This window comes from Coturnix japonica, chromosome 19 (assembly GCF_054131305.1).
Source record: "Coturnix japonica strain WE chromosome 19, WE-NBRP24, whole genome shotgun sequence".
In the NCBI taxonomy this organism is placed as follows: Eukaryota; Metazoa; Chordata; class Aves; order Galliformes; family Phasianidae; genus Coturnix; species Coturnix japonica.
The window spans coordinates 4345283-4365836 of NC_140681.1; the positions used below are offsets into that span (position 1 = coordinate 4345283).

The 20554-nt window shown below is 41.2% G+C and overlaps 1 protein-coding gene and 1 long non-coding RNA gene across 28 annotated transcripts in view; both read left to right on the forward strand.

The window, feature by feature from the left end:
• The window catches only part of PTPRT (protein tyrosine phosphatase receptor type T), a 391962-nt gene that overhangs the window by 72837 nt on the left and 298571 nt on the right, over positions 1-20554 (forward strand). The gene's annotated exons all lie outside the window — the stretch shown is intronic.
• On the forward strand, positions 5550-8330 carry LOC146757807 (uncharacterized). The gene is made up of 2 exons (XR_014935752.1): positions 5550-5670; positions 8068-8330. It is a non-coding gene; the product is annotated as an uncharacterized LOC146757807 (long non-coding RNA).

Here is a 20554-nt window from a genome sequence, read left to right on the forward strand (position 1 = left end):
ATGACACAAAGCCCCGTGTTGGTTTTATGCAGGTGTGGGGAAGCCTGAACAATTATTCTTTCTGCGCTGACAGTTGAATATTTCTTCCCTTTGCCTTACTGTGGTATTTCAGTTTCCTTGGTAACCAGGGTGGTTTTTTTTTTGCAGGCTGGCAAACCCTCCCAAGAGCAAATACAGGGAAGCAGGTGTTGGCCGTGGCTTTGCACGTTGCTTGGACTCCTCCAGCTGTGGTTCTATAGGATGCTCCTTGGGCCATGCCATGAGCTGAGCTCTGCGCGGCATTGCCGCGTGCTACCAATAGTGTTACCTGAAGGACTTAGGCTGCAGACTGTGCTGAAGTTATCAGCATTCCATTTTTCAGAGGGTGAGTTAAGTGTGCAGAAGGGCTGAGGAAATCACACCTTGGTTTTCTCGCAGAACGTGGTGCTGTAGTGATATTTTAGGAAGGTATTATTTCTTTCACGTTACCTGTGAGTCACCGTGGTTGCGAGCTCAGCCACCTCATTGCCTTGTGTCTTCCAGATCGTCTCATTGATCCCAATTGCTTCTAATGAGCTGCAGTAATAACCAGCACACCTTATCTTTAGATGCTAAGGAGTATAAAAACTAGCTAATTTAGATCTAACCAGCTTTAATTTAGATCTGTGCTTTGCCACTGGAATAAAAAGAATCTGGGCAACTACAGGCAGAGTTGTGCAGTTGGTTTTTAGCATGGATTCTGTTAGGAAAAGAACCACAAGCTTTTCTTCTTTTCTGCCTACAGAGGCAAGGCTGAGGTGTCTTGATGCTTTGACCAAAGGGAGATAAAGCTCCTGCAAGCACCATGCTTGGTGCCATGTATATGCAAGGAACTCTATTGCATTTATGTGATTGCTGTGTTTGCACTCTGCGAGTTTCAGATACAGTAGGGAAGTGGGTTGTCTGGCCATGTCTCATTGACCACAACTAAAAAAACCCACAAAAGTAGTCACTAAAGAAGTTGATGCTTTGCTGCAAGGTGTAACGTCCCATTTTCTTGCTGATGAAAGGAGGTAAAACCAAACTGCCAGAGTTTAAAAGGGATTCTTTTCCTCCTAGTACTATATTTGGTAGTAAGAAGACATGAACTGTAATGGAAATGTAATATGGCTTTATAAGCGACAGGTGAAATTAAGGAATTTCAGTTCTTAGTTAAGTGCTCACATTTCTTATGTTCCCCAGTTCCCTTCAGAGTTGGGCTAAAAGCATCCCTAGATAAGCAGCTTTCCAGACTATGGTGGGATGGGAAGTGCTCTGAATAACCCTACTTGGTGAAGTTGGATGTATCTGTTTCTGCTCCCAGGTGGATTCTGGTGGCACAGAGGCCAGTGGGTGGGTGAGCTTTAAGGTGCTCAGAAGTGAATGTTCTTCTCTGTTCATGCCTGATTGACAGAGCAAAATCTTAAAGGTCACACACTGCCCAAATGTAAATGTCTTCACTGACAAGCACACGTAAGTGGGGCCCGTACTCAGTCTCTTGTGCAATACTTTCATCTCTCGGTACGGTTGCTGTTTTGAGTAGTTGGTGTGTTCTGCAGGTCAGACTTCAGAGGAGTACCCAACTGTGAACGATTCCTTTAAATCAGTGCACCTGTCTGCACACCACACTGCTGAAGCAGTATTTGTTTCTGCTACACCTGGAGGGCTCCTTCAGAGCCGGGAGCTGAGTCCTTTCCAGCAGTGATCATCTGAGTGTGATCCTTCTGGATGGTCTCACTCTGCTGTGCCATTGCAGCAGGAATGAGAGCTGAGGAGACAGTTGTAGTGCTCATCTGAACTGAGTCCACGTGCAAAACAAATCAGCAGGGCCTGTGGCTTCTCCCTACTGAACAGAAAAGAGATGGATTCAGGTACGGTGCCACTTACCCTCTTCTTCTTGAGAAGCATTCTGGTGCTCTCTCTACTCCTTCAGAGATTAAAGTGCCCCAAAATGAGCCCAGTCTAAGCGCTCAGAACTGTGGGAGGATGCAATGCCTGTTGTGCTGACAGAGAAACACTAATACAAACTGCTCCGTGTCTGGTTTGGCCACCTGCACAGAGAGCTGCTGTGGCTGTTCCTTATATGAGCATTTATAAAACCACTTTTGGGTGATGAGAAAATGAAAGCTGGGAGTTCAGCACAGCATTTGCTGTGTCCCTCTCCCATCACAGATTATTAATCCTCATAGGAGCAGCCTACTCTTTTAAAATAAAACCCAAAGAACAGCAACAACAAAGAACAGTGAGTCAAGCAGATGTTACAAGGAACAGGAAGAAGGGGAACATGCTGCCCTTCACTAATTATTGGAGTAGTTCTTAATATCTCACTCTTCTGTGGGCGTATGTTAGGCAGTGAGCTAAGGAGTACTCAGGGCTTTGATTTTTACCTGGAAGATGAACGCCCTTATTCTCAAGAGCATGGCGTTGGTGTGACTGTGCAGGGGGGAGGATGCAGAAAGCCTGGAGTCAATGAAAGGACCCCCCAGACATTGTTCTGCTGTCACCTCTGCATCCCATAAAGGTCCTAGGGTGCTCTCTGACCTGCTGGCACCAGGAATCTCTGCACACTCAGCTGACACACAGCTGGGATTACAGAAGTGCATTGCCTGACTGTGAGCAATAACGAACAGTGAGCTTCAGGAAAACCTGACTAATAAGAGACCTTAAGCACACGTGGGTTTTTAAAGCTCTGTTATGTACCTTTAATCTTCCTGAAGATTATAGGGTGACAGGATTTTCTAGAAACGGGCAGGATTGTTAAAACAGTGTGCGGAGATCAGCTGTGAAATGACTACTTTTATCATAACCTCTCAACGAGACCTCTCTTTATGCTGTTGGGAGATAAGCGTAGGTTGTACCTGGGAAGTTATAATAAATGCTAATTGAGTTTAAGAATCTGTTCTAAAACTGCTGCTTTTTCTATTTCTAAGGAGGGGGGAAAGAAAGAAAGGAGGGGGAAGAGGGTAGAATTGTGACTCTTTTGAATGGTGACTGAGCTAATTGACAAAACACGTTATTAGACTGTGCGCTGGAATGCTTTTCTGTGCTCTGTAATGGATCCCCCTAGTTTACAGAAACATGCTTTGTTTAGAAACAGCCATGGCTGCATGAGATCTGGATTCACCCACTCGTATGGTTGCAAACACAAATACGTGAGGAATGAGGAGAAAAATTGCTACTGCTCTGTTTTGTAGCTGGTTCCTTAAAGCTCACCCTGCTTGCAGTGGACACCAAGCTGCAGCTGGATCCTGCTGTCACCCAGCAGCACCAGTTCTCCTGGCTCTGCAGTGCTGCTGAGATGTGATCTCACAATTGTCAGTATAAGGCTGCACCTTTCTCTGTTTCCTTGATTTTTTTTAATCTGGGTGATGGGCAACAACTCTGACTCTTCTACTGACCGGGTAAGCTGTGGTGGGTGGGTATGTAGGGTGTATAGATAGCCTTTATTTAAATAACAAATACCAACAAACCCCGTCTCCCCAAAAAATATCACTTCCAAGGAACTTTAAAGAATAAATCCTGGCTCACCCCTTGGCATAGGAGATCAAGGATTAAAAAAGTGGCCTAGACACAAATCCTACTTGTCTAAAAGCTTACCAGATGTAGCCCGGTGGGCTGACCTGGCTCAGCTTCTTTGATGCAGCCTGATGCCTTCAACTTGACTTTCTAATGCTGTCCCTTTGCTCCCCTGAGAGATGCTTGCTCTTCTTTTCATCTCGTTTTCAGCTGTGACAGAGTGCATCCTTACTTTGCTAGAGCCAAGGCAGGTTTGTCCCTCCTAATAAGCAACAGACTCTGTTGTCCTTCTGTCTGTTGAGGTGTTTTGTTTAAGGCATCATCTTTTCACACTCCTCTGCTTCCTGCAGCTTCTAATTAATTTTGATAATGAGATACTTATTGCCACAAGAGTATTCAAAATGTAGGTACAATTAACTATTGGGAAATTGGCCCTCCTCCTCCATGGAGGAATGGAATGGCATTGACTATTCCTGGCAGTGACTTCTGTTTTCCATCATGGATGGAGGTCATTGCCAGGAACTGCACAGCTTCTTCCCTTTGGGTTTTGTGGCTGTTTCTGGAGCAGGTCCTGCTCCTGTCTGCATTCTGCCCTGGCTAAAGTGAAAGGAGCTATGCCAAAGCTGCCTCCTGATGAAAGGAGCAGCGACACATTCCCCTGTGGGCCCTTACAATAGTCAGGGGAAAAAGCACTTGTGAAGATTCAGTCTTGGCCGTGTGTATGTAACAGGCAGTGCTCCTGCTTCTGACCCTCCTTCAAGTCACCGTGCCATCCAAAGAGCTCTAGTGAGGCTGAGATGGCACTGGAAGTTTGTCCTCAGGTTGTGGGCTCTTCTGCCAGCAGTGCCAATAGCAAAGGAGCATGCTGCCTGCTGAATTACCCGTTTGACAGCTTATATGCACGTAAGCTGGTACTGGTGATTTATTTATTTACTGTTGGCTCTCCATGACCCCTCTACTGCAAATGTTGTATGACTGCAGCCAAACCCCTACGTGGGTCCCCATGCCCCTAAGAGCTGTGTTGGCAGCTAAAGGTGAGAGCTGGTGCCTGCCCTTGACCTAATTCTGGAGCTTGTGTGTACAAATCCATCCCATAGTATTCATTCCCCCGGAGCAGACTTCAAGTAGAACGTCATTACGCATAAAACAGCTACTAGGGAAGGGAGAAAATATCAAAGGGCTGATGTTAATGCATGATGCAAAGTGCCATGTGCCACAGAAATTTAAGTACTCTGTGTAGCTATGGGGATTGAACTCGGTGCTTCCAGGCACAGCAGCATCCAGAAGCCAAGTTGGATGAGATCATCAATAGTAATGCATTCAAACCTCTGTAGGTTGAAAGCAGAAGGTGATGGTGTTTCAGGGGTTGCGCGCTCCTGCTATCAGTAGGAGAAGCCCAAAGTGTGTTTTGTGGGGACAAAGAAACCCTTAACCCACCTACCTGACTGGCTGGAAATGGAATTGTGAAAGTCCAGGTCACTGCTCAGGGTGAAAAGAGCTGTTAAGGCTTAACATAGCCTGAAGTTGTACCTTCTGTGTTTGTGTCGGATAAAGGTGGGAAGAATCTGAAATTATTCATAGTGGTTATTAATCACCGATGAGGGTTGGGATTGGATGATCTTTAAGTTCCTTTCCAACCAAAGCTGTTGTATGATTCAAGCCATGCTATTGCCAGGCTGTGTACGTGAATGCAGTTTTGGTGGGGTCCTCCTTCACGCAGTTTATACCTACAGATCATCAACTCTGTCATTTATTAATTATTAATGTGATATCAAAAGCTTTTGTATTTTAAAAGCCACGGAAACCTTTGCTATTAAGCAGTACCTTACCGCAACTTTGAAGTTCTTTGGTTCAGGGATTAACCATGCATAATCCTTTGGGTTTCTTTCTTTTGATGGTTAAAATGTACTAAGGACTGCTTCAAAGAGAAAGCAATGACGTGGCATGATAAAACAGCCACATTTAACTGTTTTTCCTGGTACAAACAGCAAAAACCTGCAGATTTGAGGTTGTTTGGAAGGTGTAATAAACACTCTCTGATGACATATGAGGCTAAAGGTTACTCAGCTTTCTTATGATGTTACATTAGGAATCCTGATGAGCCATTTCCACAGAGGGAAACTACTCATTACACAGAAGAAAGTGCAAATATGGGAGGTAATTTCTTGCATGTCTGTAGGGAAAGACAGGTGGTCTGCAGTGAACAGAGGGGGAGGGCTGTCTAATGGAAGGATGAGTGGGGATGTCTGGCATTCAGAGCTCAACGGGTCAATGAAGGAAATGCTTTCCTGTTTTCTTTCCTTTCTGTTCATGTGAAGAAAATAGTAATACAGAATTCTTCAAATGTAATACTAGGAGGGTGGATATGCTCAGTGAGGTACAGGGCAGTGGAATCTATTTTTACCTTAAATTGCAAGTACCGGACCAGAAGCATAGTGCTTTTTCAAGCTTATAAGCTCTCTTACAGAACTGTTTGCCACAAAAGAAAATATGAGATCTGTAGGTAATTGTATTTTGGATGCAAGATGTAGAAATCATTTGCAATTTCACACTTTACATTTCCATATGTTTCAAATCACAAGACAATGAGAACCGTGTTTGTATCTTATAGCAACCGTGTGAGATCATGTAGTTGCCTCCATTCTAGAACAGGCAGAACAATTGGGAACCTATGCGTTGCATGTTGGTATCTTTTCAGCTTTTATGGCATGTAAATCCAGACATCCTTAGCTGAATTTGGTAACTTCTGTAACCTACTTCTTATCAATAAGTATAGGATCTTATATGTGTGAGTCTGTCTGTATGCCTGTAATCTATAGTCACAGCCTCAGATCCCTAAACTTCAGCCATCTCTACTAGTGTTGCTATATTCCTATTTTCCTGATAATTAGCAATTAGAAATAATTAGAAACTTCAGACAAATTCAAAATAGGAATTAGTCTCAAGTAAATTCTTAGCAGTGGAGAAGTAGGTAGGACTGAGATGCCCAGATGGGGGCTGCACTCAGTGCTTCTCTGTTCTGCTCCAGCTGGTTCAAGTTTCTGGGAGGGGACAGGGAAGTGCTGCAATGAAGTCGTGGGAATGTGAAGAGGTGCAAGGCAGCACATTAGAAAGTTTACTTCTAAAACCTCAGACGTTTGACTTCAGACATAGAGAGGGCTTGAGCAGGGTGCTCTCCCCATGCTCCAATTGCTCCAAAAGAAGTTCATTTTGGATGGAGCACTTCAGGCTGGAACTGCTGTTGTGAGTTTGTGCAAGCAGCAGTTTACAGATGAAGGGCTTTGGAAGACCTCCACCCCATCTCTGGCTTCTTGATGCAGGATTGCTCTGTTTTTGATGTATGATTCCTTATTTAAGGTCATTGAAGCTAATGCTGCAGCCAGGTCTTTCATGATGGATGTTTTTCTTAAGTCTATTTCACCCACCTGATTGCATGGCCTCAACCAAAGAGGAAATAAGGCAAATGAGGCAAGGAAGCTACTGGAGATGGTCCTTTGGGTTGTGCTGAGCCTTTGAGCTCCCATTTATAACCTGCTGAAGTCACGTCGATACCACCTTCCACTACCAGTCCCTCCCCCCCAAAATCAAATGCCCACCTCTTTTCCTTTTGTCTCTCCACCAAAAATTAACAAAGAGTTAAGTGTTATTTGGAAGTTCTTCATCTCAAAGTGTTCTCTTAGCCATTTGTCTGTATGTTTCCAGGGTATCTGTGGCTAGGGAGTTTTAAACGAGTAGAGAACAACTCTGGTTTGACAGCCGTGTGCTTTGAAACAAATCTAGTTGATTACTTCTGCTTTTTTTTTAGCTGAAGTTGACTACAGACATCAGTCCTTAGTGCTTTTACTTCAAAATATATGTATTTATTTCAAAGCTCGTGCTTATTTGCAATCCCAGCTTTGTACACAGTTGATTATTTTCATATTATTTCCCACTTGAATGAAAATCATCTCAGGCAGTATTACAGATTCAATTTTCATTGCTAGTGCACATCTGTAAATATATTTTCAGTGAATATTTGTACACATAGTTGAATGTTTTCTTTCTGCAAAGTGTGTGCCAGGAATGACTGTATTTAAGAGTCGTACACCTGGTATCAGTGTGATTAGAGGTAAGATTGCTTCCCAGTTTTAGAAGGAATTTACACTGCTTGCTCACTTGTTGCCATGGTGCCACTGGTTTTGTTTCTGTAAATGTAGGATGTGCCTTCTTTGTAAAGGGCCTGTGAGTTCACTATTGGCTGCTTGGAGTGCAGATTGCTTGAATCCTCATAGTTTAAACAGGCAAGTCTGAGGATGTAAATAGAATAGGCAGAGAAACATCTAAGTGGCTTACCAGAAAGAATCCTATGGATGCATCCCCAAAAGTTTCAGTTGTTGGCTTCAATTTGTGTTCATTCTCACTGCTTTGCTTTCTTCAAACACACAAGGCTAACAAGGCAGGTCCTGAGCCTCTCAGAAGAGCAAGGACTTGGATGCAGTGTGACTTATTGTGGATGAGTGGTAGGCATTAGAGAAAGCAAGAAAATACTCCTAACATTCTCTGTCATTGTTTCAGGGTCTGAATGATTTGGCTGAAACAAGGCATCTGTGTCACGGAGCAAATATTCATCTGGTTCTACTTGTTGTGGAGGTGATGGGGGCAACTGAGAAACAGTGGAATGCCAGCAGTGTGAAGCAAACCTTCAACTCTGTCTTATCCCCCTGACAGCACATTTAGGTGATCGTATTTGTGACAGTGGATGAGGAATGGTAGAGCCTGATTTGTGTACGTGCTCCAAATAAAGTGCTGATTTCAGCATCAGCTGAGATGTGTTAAAAGTAGTGGTATTTTTATTCCATTCAGCTTTAAGTCTGACCGTCAAGAGCACTTGGGTATTTTCTGCAGTGTTAGGTAAAACATTGTACTTTGTGCTACCTGCTGTCTGTGCTCCAGGCTTTATTAAGGGCTACCGAGCTCGAGGGCTTGAGGTTTGGTTTGCTGGTTGCAGAACAAAGTGAGATAACAGCTGATGGTTCTGTGTGTGGTTGTTGCTCTGTGGCACAGAAAGGTTGGCACCTGTAATGAAGCGTGGATGTCTAAACAGTACAGTGCACACAGTAAATAAACTTTGTTTGGTCATCTGAGGGTGAACTGACCAAAGCTCTGCAAAGCAGGCAAAAGTAGATTTGCTTTGTTTTTTTTGTGTTCTTCTTTTGAACACAGTATTGCATAATAGTTTGATTTGTGGGAAATGTTTGAGAAATAGAGAATCTTCCCTTTTCCAGGTACTTGTGGGCTGTCTGTGAGAAGCAGCAGCTATAGCACTCATGTCCTGTGGTGCAGAGCGGGCCCATATGTCTTCACCTCTGGGGGGAACTGATGCTGTTTACTGTGAAAGATAGTCTCTTGTTTTCCTCTAGAATAGTCAAATCCTCCTCTGAGGAATCCCTAAATTACAAGATCGAATCATTGCTTGGATGCACTGAGCGTGAGGATTCTGCTTGAGAAGCACAAGCTTCTTGAATTGCTGCATTGTGCAAAGGGAGAAGGAATCCTGGCTTTCTGAACTGTAGCTCAGGTAATAAGGGAAGATGATTCTGATGGCCACAGCTTTTCAGTGCACCTGGTGCAGGGAAGAGCACTGTGGGAGAAAAAGGGGAAGAAGGATCCAAATGCTTCAAATGGAGTGGGATAGGGAGAAAAGCAATGTTTTCTCAGTTTATGTTAGAATATTGCTGTATACCAGAAGTACCAACGTGTTAAAATGCCCAGGTATTGTGCAATGGTTGCAGAACGGGCTCAGATAAGGCCTGGCGCTTCTGGGTTCTGTTTCACAGCACTGGAGAGTTCATACTGCAGTATATATCTTGCTTGTTATTTACCAACCATCCTTTTTGCAGTCCTAGAAAATTTATCAAGTTAACTCCCCTCTCTCCCACATACAGTTTTAGTATGTCCAGTTGTATGGGAGAGAAAATGCAATTAAACCCTTGCTTTTATCATGGTGTTATTAGGGTGAGAAAGTGCTGGCAAGGCCTCTGCCTTCAAACTTGCTTCAATCTAATTGTTCTCCATTTGTGGTTCTATAGTTGACTTTTTAACTGAGCTTTTCATCTCCTCAAATTCAACTTGAGCTGCATTTTTTCAACATAATATTGTTGCTTAAAAGGAAGGGGGGGGTAAGCACAAACATGGCTCTGTAATTTTGTCTTGATTTGAACTCTTTATGATGTTGTTGGCATTGGGAAAGAAGATGGAGGAGTGTGGAAGGGGTTGATGGAGGAGGTGAAACTCAATGCAGCCACTCCTGTTGATAAAAGGTGGTAAAAGGTGGGCAGATCCAGGCTCTGGTCAGCTCAGCATAGCAGCAAGAGCTGGGGGGAGAAAATAATGGTTGTTGCAGTAGTAGATAACATCTTCAAGCAGTATTAATTCAATTGGAAGGTTGTAATAAAGCCATTTATTTTCAAAAAATACCAGCAGAGGCCAGTTGTGTTTTCCTCATATGCAGAGCAGTTGTCAAAGGAGGTCATCAAAATGATGATTCCTTGTCTGCCCTGCTTCTTATGTCCTTGGCTATTTTTATTCACTGTTTTCATAGCTAGCACATCCTGCTATGCAGAGTTCTCTGCAAATAAGCCCAAATTAAAAGTCTATAAATATTTATTTTTCTCCCTGTGAAGCAAAAAGATTTTGCGTTGCTTTTATTACAGCATTATCCTTGGTGTCAGGTAATCTATCTGAAAAGATATAAAAAGAGAGTCACACTTAGAAGGCTTTTTCACGTTCTTGAAACTGAAGGCAAATATTGACTCTGCTTTTCCCTCTAGAAGAGAAATCTGGTTGTTTTTGTATATAGGCTTCTTATCTAAGATTCAATTTGAAGGGGAAGTGACTTTGCTGCTTTTGTCAATTAGCAAGTCAGCAGTTTCAGAACTTACGTGTGATTTTAACATAGTTACCCAAGGATGCATTTGAATTTGGTGTAGATACACTTATTCCACATTATGAAATTGTTCCCAACATCGTTTGCCTTTCAGAGAATTTCAAACCTAAATTGCAAGTGAAAGCTTTATAGTTACAGGCGCTGAAAGTTTGCTCACTCGTGAATGCAAACATGACGGCGGGGTGTGCGTGTGAATGCAATCTGATAGCAGAAAGCAAAGCATTGCATTCTGCAGTTGGACTCTGTTGTGTCAGAAGCGTGAACGGAGATGTGTGTTCCACCAAAGGGAGAACTTATGGTCTCTTTGCTAATCTGCAGAGCACTGAGTCCGCTTGGTGTGTCAGCTGCTGGGGAGTTCTGTTAGGAGTTCAGTGAAGGAAAAAAGAGGGAACACAGATGGATGGAAGTCTATGCTTGCTTCTATGTTGGAAATGCATCTGCCTAAAAAGAAAGTAAATGAATGATACAGGATCATAGTGCTTATTTTGTTTCACATGCCCTGTGAAAAAGGGGAAACAATAACCCTTTCTTCGAAAGCAGTATTTATCTTGAAAGTGCCTGTTTGCTGTTGGACGGTGAGCATTTGAGGTCCCTAAAGAAGTTAAAGCATCCATTACTTTCTGGTTTTCCAAGAGTAGCTGCACAGAAAGTAGAACATTACTTTTATAACCTGTCTTCCTTTATAGATTGATGGATAATGGCGGTATTGTGAACTTTCAGTCAAGGTTTTGCTGAGCCTTTTGTGTTTTCCAGGTAAGGCAGATGTGCTGAGTGAGAACAATGTTACAAAGAAAAATTAAAATACCGAATGTCCTAAAATAGCTTAACAGGGAAAGATGATACACAAGTCTTAGGACTCTAAGTTACTTCTATCTCTATTCAAGGATTGTCAAACTCTCTACAGTCTGCATCCCTGAACTGTGAAATATTCAAGGGGGAAGTCACCAAAGCAGATATTTGGAGCCAGGTGTTTAGAAAGCTGGCACCGTCGTGAATGGCCCAATTCAAATTGGGTGTATAGATAACAACAGATTTTACTTCTACCATACTGTAGAAGCTAAACCATGTTTTAGAAACTGAATTATGCCTGTAGTCCTTCAGTTCTCCCCCTTTAGCCTTCTTACAAGGACTTCATTCAGTGACCCTACAGGAAACCAACATTTTAGTAGATAAATTAGTGTTATTCTAGCAACAAATCTCAGGCTGGTATTTGGATTCCTAATTCTCAGCCTCCCAGCACACTACCAAACCTTGGTTATCTGGGGAATAATTACTGATTCTTTAAAGCATGCAGTGTATTAAAAATTCCAAAGAAATGAAGAGGTTTAGCACAATAACATGAATTTGTTCAAATCCTGACCATCATTTAAGTCTCTGGGGTGCTCTGATAATACAAGTGCATAGAAAGTTGCATATTCAGCTGGGTATAGTTTTCATCTCTGGCAAAATGAAAAGGGTTTGGATATCCATTCCAGGAGACATTTTTGAAAAGGACTTGTGATTGATATCTTAGTCAAAAAGACTTAAGGCTCTTGGAAAACACTTTATACTTGTCCAGAAAACGCTGGTGCTGAAAGGCAGCAATTTTAATAATTTAGAACATTAAGAACATAATCATTTATAATCCAGCAGTGTCTTTGTACATGTCTGTGTTCTGAGGGGTTTCAAGCAGATAATACTTATTTGAAAGTCATACAGAAAAGGAACATGACTTAAAAATCTTAAGAAGAGATAATGATTAGCTCCGTAATCTGTTTTGCATCTCTTTTGAAAACGTTTTCTGTGTATCATGCTAGACAGTGGTGTGTGTGTGTGTGTGTGTGTGTATATAAAATAGCTTAAGAGTTCATGAAGGCTGCAAAGGTCACTAAAATCAGGTGAAGCTTTCTCCATCTGCTGTAGGAAATCACATGTTAATGGGAAGAATTAGGTGACCTTTGCAGGAGCCTGGAGATACATGAAGCTATTTGGAAATTCTACAGCGAATGAAACAAACAAGATCACCTGCTAGATGTATTTATTTCTCTGTGTGCAATCTCTCTTTCTGAGAAAATCTTGAATGACTAATAGTTGTTTAAAACTGGGTCTAGAGGAGCCTTATAGAAGGTTTTAAGCTCACTGGACTGATTGTCCTTGCACATAAATGTAAGTACATTGTGGACCATTAAAGTGAGTAATCATCAGATGTGTCTTATGCTTCTTATTGACACCATCACAGTTGGTAAGCAATGGAAGTCTTGCTTGCATTAACATAGGCAGATGATATGAAGAATCTTGCAGTATTTTAATTGTAACAGGAGGACTGTGCTCCTCAGCAGAAGGCTTCATTTCCATCACGGTTCCCCGATTCTCAGTCTTCTATCTTGGGGGTGTTAAGAATAACCATTTAACTTGGACGGCTCTGTAATGGAGGACTGTGGAAATGGAGAGGATGATGATAGTGCATTCCATTGTGATTTAGTAAAACAGCCTTAAAAAAGGGCTTGAGTTTCTGTGATGTGGTTTTGTTTCTCTTATAGAACACCCCAGATGTTACCGTAGTACCATGTTGTTGTCCTATAAAACAAGGTAGATATTTAATGTTTTCAACAGGGTTCTGTGGCTTGCTTCCTAACCAAGCACTCTCACTTGGTGTCTTCAGCCAGTCGCTCTTACATGAAAAACAGGTGATTAAGCTGTTACTTAACAGATGATTTCTATTTTCAAAACAGAAAAACAATACTTATTATCAATCCACATATAAAAGACCGGGAGTGAACTTCCTGACTTTTACAGTTAGCAAAAGCAGGGTATTATGGGTATTCTTAACTATGTCTACATGTATTACATATACATATATATTATTATTTTATGTAAATGAACTTTTAAAGCCACTTTGAGAAATAACATGCTTTATAAACATAGTGCGTGTCAGCATTGTTGTAAAATTACACCTTAGTCTCCATGAATGAAGACCTAAGCTTGAAGTAGCTGATAATGTACTTATGAGTTACTAATTTCTAAGTCATTGATGTTTCATGTCAAAACAGTAACTTAAGATTTGAAAAAGTCAAATAGAAACTTGTTAAATGAAGGGTTTAGAGCAAGTATACTTGTTCCTTTGTTTCTCATCATTCCTTTCCTATCTATTAAATACTGCATCAATTTGACAGTACTGGAAATCAGATTCTATTAATTAATTACCCAGTTTTAGCAGTACCAGCATGACAGTCCACTGACTTTATCTAAGAGATTAAATCAAGTAGTCAAAACCTTTACTATCATAAACTCTGTGGGACTGGATGGGTGAAAGATTGGCTCAAGCTGGTACAAATTTTTTCAGTCACTACTGAATCGCGCAGTGTTGATTGCTACAGCCAGATAAAGATTTAATTTAGATCAGAGGTATTTGGAAACATTCATAAAGATCCTACAAGATAGAGTTTATGAGGGAACCAGTGCATGGGCATACTGTTAGACTGGATGTTTCTTTAGAGAAGAAATATATTAAATGGATGAGTCTGTGACTAACCTGAGTGCTGTTAACTTTGTGTATACCTTTCTTCTATATGAGGAGTTGGCTAAAGGAGTAAAGGATGATTCTTGAGATCTAACTTCTTTTCACTGTTGCTCCTGATGTAAAAGCAATGGATGTGCAATCCATAAGCACTCACGGACGCGCAGTTGGAAGAGAGTAAATTAATCAGACTGGAGGAACGAAAGCTTTGAAATGGGGTGAAATAGAAATTGGATGTAATTTAGTATTGCAGTGTGTAAGGTCATGCATGTCCGGATTAATTAGATTCTTACTTAAAGATAGGGAATCAGCTGAAAGTGACAAAAAACTGCTGGAGCATTAATAAGAGGAGATTGAGGTGAGTGAGAGATTTGTCCTAACGTAGGGAACGAATTCCTGTAAGGAAGGATGGTAAAATAAGAATGCTGTTATGCAGATAAAAAGTAACTTAATTTGGCATGTTCTGTACAACTTAGGTGCTCCTTTAGAGGAAGGATTAATTCAGAACATTACAGATGCAAAGAAGGGCTATGAGGATTATTGGTAAAACTGGCAACTTTCCCTGTGAGAAGACCACAAGAGTGTGACTTTATTAATCCGGGAAGACAGTGGCTCCTCATGGAAATACACAGAAAGAAAGGAAAAATAACAGAATTCTCTAAACACTCCAGATTGCTCTGTTTTTCTAATGGGCACCCCTTCACTGACCAGGTCACCAAGTTACACATCCAGAAGCATCGTGGTAGGATGGCTTAACATCTTGGTGCTTTCCTCTTGGTGAGGCAGCTCAGGTTTGCTTTCTCCCATCATGTAGGTAAATGTAAACTTTGTTCTCACATCCCCATCTCTTGTGTTCAGGAGAGTGTAGCCTGTGCAAGTCTGAAGATACCATTCTCACAACAGTGTTTTTTGATGAGTTTTTTATTCTTTATGTGGAAGCCTCACTCTAGAGCAGTCTGAGAACTTTTGCTGAAGTGAAACAGTGTTTTGTACAAACCCCTTGAGACTTAGAAGTATATTCTTTTCTACATCGTTTTGTCCTCCCTATGGTGCCCTCTGTCGAGCCTTAAAAGGCCACGTCAAGATGATCTCTGGTGACAGCAGCAAGAAAAAGTGATGATACCAATGGATGCCATGCCATTGGCTATAGTCCTCTTGAGAATGGCTTGATATTTTCTACCTCAATCAGTACAGGTAGAGATGATCAGGTAATTAAGCTGGATTTTCTGCTAATAGATGATGTAATTTTTTATTCCTGGCACTTGACTCAAGCAATAATTGCTTAGTCCTTCATGAGTTGCTGCTGTCATGCATGCAGTATTCCCAGTGGGTACTGTCAACTCACTCTGAAGAAAGAGAAGGTCTCTACTTACAATTTTCTTGTTTTCAGAGTTGAGTGTAATCAAATTCACTCAGTGTTCGTGATGCCATCCAATCTGCAGAAGCGTTACGTCAATTAGCTCTGTGTACAGCGTGAAGACTGTGTGATTCTGTGAGGAGTGGGATCGCTGAGGTTGGAGCAGTGTTTTTGGAAGTTGGTGACATAATTATAAGTCAGGTCAAATATATTCCATAAATCAATGTTCCCAGCTGTCCTGCACTTGAATGCAGATGATTTATGGATATAAAATCTCTCAGAGGAGGAGGGAAAAAAAGAAGAAAGGGGAAAGATTTCATTAAAGTAAAACTTGAACTACTCAAAACGATTTGGTATGATCTTTACATTTGAAACCAAGCCCATCACCTTGATTCTTTTTAGTCCTTATGCTAATAAAATGATAACTGCTAGTTAAATATTGCTCTTCAAAGTCCATGTTAATTGTGGTAACAGTTCTGGGAAATTCTATTAGTTTCTGCCACAGATAAGTGTTTTCAGAGGTAGTTAAATAACATCTTTATTCCAGCTGGGACCTCATTGTCAGGTTTCTCTTCATTAGATAATCTTAAAATAGCCTTAAACTACTAGAACTGCTGCAATACAGTCAAGTATACCGATTTTTTTTCTCCCTGAGAGACAGTTCTTCACAAGGAGAGGAAAAAAAAAAGTACTGTTGGCTGATAGCCTAGTGAGAAGTCTATCTTGTCCCAAAGTGCAGAATGTGATTTAAAACAGTTATGCCTCCTGGGTACAGCCCGACAAGTGCTGTCACTTACATGGGAAAACAATACGCTGTAATCCCTTTCTCATCACTAAAGTGTCAGTTCAGCACATGAGGTAAATGCCATCTCTGCAAAGACAGCGTCACTGTCCTGTGCTTGTATGGCTTTGCGTAAGGGCAAAAATCACCCCATCTCTAAGTATCCCCAGGAAAGTAGTAGCCAGAAGCTGTTGGAGTACAGTTCAGCTGTGGAAGTATCACAAACGTGAAGGTTCTGAAAATGGTTGGGTAGATTCATGGGGAAAGAACAACTGACTTGAGAGAGGCTTGTTTGGGGCTGGGAAGGAGTTTTGAAGAAGATCTGTTGTGTGCATGTCCTATTTCTGCATCTTTCCCAAGTGACGTCTAGCAGATGCCTGACCTTTGGTCTGACGTGCTGCTGTCACTCTTCTGTTTTGGAAGCAGCATGAAGTGCTCTGCTGTCTTTTCCTTCTGCCAACCTCAGATATGTGCAGGTTCAGGCGATTATGATGGAACCCAGGGGCATCAACAAAGGTCTGATACGGTACCATGCTTGTTCTCTTAGGCTAGGAAGTGCATGAATAACAAATGGAGATACCTGACTAGCTTATTTTTGTCACTATTGTGCTTGATGTGATATGCTAAAACCTGCATCTGAAGCCTGAAAGATCTTAAGTTGCTTTTTCTTAAGAGAAGGACCAAGGGGCAAACGCCAAGAAAGCATTACCTTCATTTCTTACATTTTTGGCGGTAGTGCCTTACGTGTGCTTGCTAACTGAAGTATCAATGGAGTTACAATGTGGTTCTAATTTGATGGGTATATTTAGTACCAATTCATTTGATCAGAAACTGAATCTAATTTCTGAGTTAATATTATCATTGTAATGTTTTGAAGCATTATCTATTTAATGAATCAGATTCTACACAATTACTTTAAAATTACAGTGTCTGGCATGAAAATATTATTGAAGAACACTGAGTTGATTTGAATTTTTACACTCAATTTTAACTGCATAGCTGAGATCTTTAGGATGGCGCTTTCATCTCTGCTTCTGAGTATCTGCACTTTCACCTGGGGACACTGGGAATGCATTACATGTTAATGAGGTTGCCTGTGTCATCTTGTAAAGCGAGTGCATGCAGTTGTGTGCATAAATACCCTTTCCTCTACCAAAATCGAGTGGGAGAGAAATTTTTTAGGGCTTGATGGTGTATGGATAGAACAATATCGTAGAGTGTTTGTCTAATTAACAGAGGCAGCGTTGTTAGACCTCTGTTGTAAAGAGAAATTCTGTAAGCAAAGGCTTTCTTAGAGTGATGCTAAGACTTCTTCCAGAATTAGACTTCAGCAAATGAGCTTTTTGTGCATCTGAGTTGCACCTGTGAGCCAGAACTATTTCAGTGTAGAAACAGTGATGAAATGTTTGACTGCAGAACTTCCAGATGGTTTTGTATTGCACTTTATGTAGAAAGGGGCTTTTCTCACTCTTCAGCATCACAAAATCCTTGTAGGTTACTCAAAGGAAATATTGATGTATTGTGACCTACTGTATGTTAAATGCTATTCAGACCAGGTTCTAAACTTGGATCTTTAGGTGCCTTTCCCTGGGCCATCTCAGCTGTACCAAGTATGTTTGCACTGCAGCATGAAGCACAGGTTAGACCTGTGTGCACTTGGGATAAAAAGCTCAGGGTACCTGGTTCGTGTCTCTCAACTCAATGACACGAGGTTTAAACCGTGACCAAATATGACAGCAAAAGGTTTCCTGCTAGAAATTGGCTGTTGAGTATCTTGAAAAGTAATTGCGTTGATGTTCTGCCTTTCGTATCTTGGGAAGAGGTGCTTTAAACATGTAATGCTTCCTGGCATGGTTCAAACTGATGCTATTTTAAGAAGTGGGAACGGAGGAATTCAGAAAATCCTCCTTTAGAAATAGTTTCAATTTAAAACGTAGCATTCTAAGTTTCAGACTCAAAATGGAGAAGATCCATCCCAGAAATGGGAGGAAGGCTTTGGATGAGGGCATACTGTTTATTATTTTTCTGTATGTGTGCTACCATTGAAGTTTTCTATAACAACAGCACAGCCGGAACCCATTTTGAAATGAAATGCGTAGTGAACTTAAAACATTACAAATGAGCCCATTTGTGCAGTTTGGAATTCCTCTAAAATCAAGGTTCTGAGCGGACAGCATTGAACTGTTCTCAATCTTCTATTAGCAAATGATTTTCTGCATCAGAGGATGAAGGAGAAGCTGTTTTCTCCCTTAGTGGAACTGCCTTAGTATTACATGGCTGATGGTCATTATTTGAGATTACCTTTGCTTTGTCTCTGGTTGCAGCTGTTTCAGGACAACACTGAGCGGTGAGATGTGCTCTGGTGGCCTCCTTTTTAACACAATATGAGCTGCTATTAGAGAGTTGCATTTGTGTTAATGCCTTTAATTTTTTCTCCTTTCCCCTGCTGTCCTTCTCTAATACACAGTTTAGGAGCCAACAGCTGTGTCTCTGCTAAATGCATGTTCTGGGTCTGGTACTGCAAGTTGAAGATTCATAGCTGTAATTAGAGGGGCACTTTAGCATTTCTGCTCACATACCTAAGCTGGATATTTGGTTAAGCAGAAAGGGAGCTCTATATATTTTCAGGGACTCGTTTGCTATCAGGCAGGGATCTAGTCTTTCCTGGCACCTATCTGTGTTTTGCTCTTTGGACAAAGATATTTGTGCTACAGGCTAAAAGTAAGCAAATCTTCCCATGATTCCCATGTTTGCAGTGTGCTGCAGAGGATAACAAGGCTCCTGGTGCTGTTTGCCCCCACTGTACTATGATTCTGGAAGGTATTTCTGTTATTACAGTGCAATTGGTGCACTCAAGAACGTCAAAATGTGTGAAAAATAGAAAATAAATGGACTTAAAAAAGAAAACAAAAATCAAGTAACAGATAATTAACTTTTGAGTCCAGCTGATTGTTGGTGCCTTGGCCATCACTCAGCTGACCAGACTTTGCAAGGTCTTTTGCGTAGTCCATCCAGCATTTGACATCCTGCCCCCAGCCTGACTGCAGGGCACCTGAGAACAGAGCAGCTGGCTCACTGCTGTTATTTCAGGGCCTGACTCTCTCCTGACACATTAAATGAAGATCATGATGCAACTGTTTTAAAAACACATCTCCTACTATCCTTGAACCCTGCACTTTACATGTAAATTGAAACTGCTGGCAACAAATAAGAGAGTATTTTATGGACCTCAGTCTATGGAAGGTGCAAACTCATAGCTGCAAAAATTGATAGACCTCAATAAAATTTATTTATGCAGCCAAACATTCAGAGTAACTTCCAATAAGCACAGAATTAAATTTAACAAGATATGTCAATTGCAACACTCATTGCAAGTTATTATTATTGTGATATGAGCCAATGAGATTCTGTCTGAACAGGTTTTATCCATCTTTCTAGGTAACTCTCTGGTATTTGACTGGTATGCGGTTGAGCTATTACATTTTATATACCCCAGCTTAAATATCAAGAAGCAATCTTTGGAGATCTATGCCACGCTGGATGCTTAAATTGCACGAGTGCTTCAGAAGCAGTTTAACAAAAAAAAAATCAGTATTGATCAGAAAGAATCAAACTAGGTTGTGGCTCTTGGCAGCCTGGTCTGGTGGCTGGCGACCCTGCACATAGCAGGGGGGTTGAAACCGGATGATCATTGTAGTCCTGTTTAACCCAGGCCATTCTATGAATCTATTCAGTGAACCTATGAAACTATTGGATTTAAGTTTCTAGAGGAAAACTTTGAAACAGGTATTTTTAAAATTACCTGTATGCAGGCACAATCTGTAATCAAATCATGACTACCTTGTCTTTATGCATGCTGTATGTAGCTTTCTATGAGTATAAAATGGAGGGGTGGTCTTTGGATCATGCTAGGTGTTAGTGGAGGTTGGCTCTGGAAATGTGGTGAAGGATCAGTGAATGTCAGATGCAGAGAGAATTAGAGAGGTCATTGCAGACTGAATGACAGCAACTACCACAGAGAAAAGGAGTTATTTATTTCACTTGGGAAAAGCACTGAGGTAATAAAATGCCTTCTGAAAATCTCAGCTTAATTTTTTGCTCTCTAAAAGTGATAAAAATCTGTTTCAGTTACTTTTGATTGCAACCAGATTGCGTTTAACTGCTTTCCTTTTTCACTGTTGTGGCAGTTAACATGATTTCTGTTCCATTGCCAGAACTCACAAGGACAGTAGCTTAGAAGTCTTCAAAGAAAGCATCTCAGCTACAAAGAGATCGTCCTTGGGATTCCTGATAGTCCATCTTTTTGTTTTCATTCATCGCCATGCACAATATGAGTGAACCGATGACTGCTGCTTGTTTGAAGCTCTAACATACTAATTCTAGGCTTATTAAAAAAATTAAATAAAAAAGCTAGGGTTCATAATAGAATAAAGAAAATAAGTGCAAAAGAGCTACCTTCAGGCAGCTTTTCCGCTGCCTTAG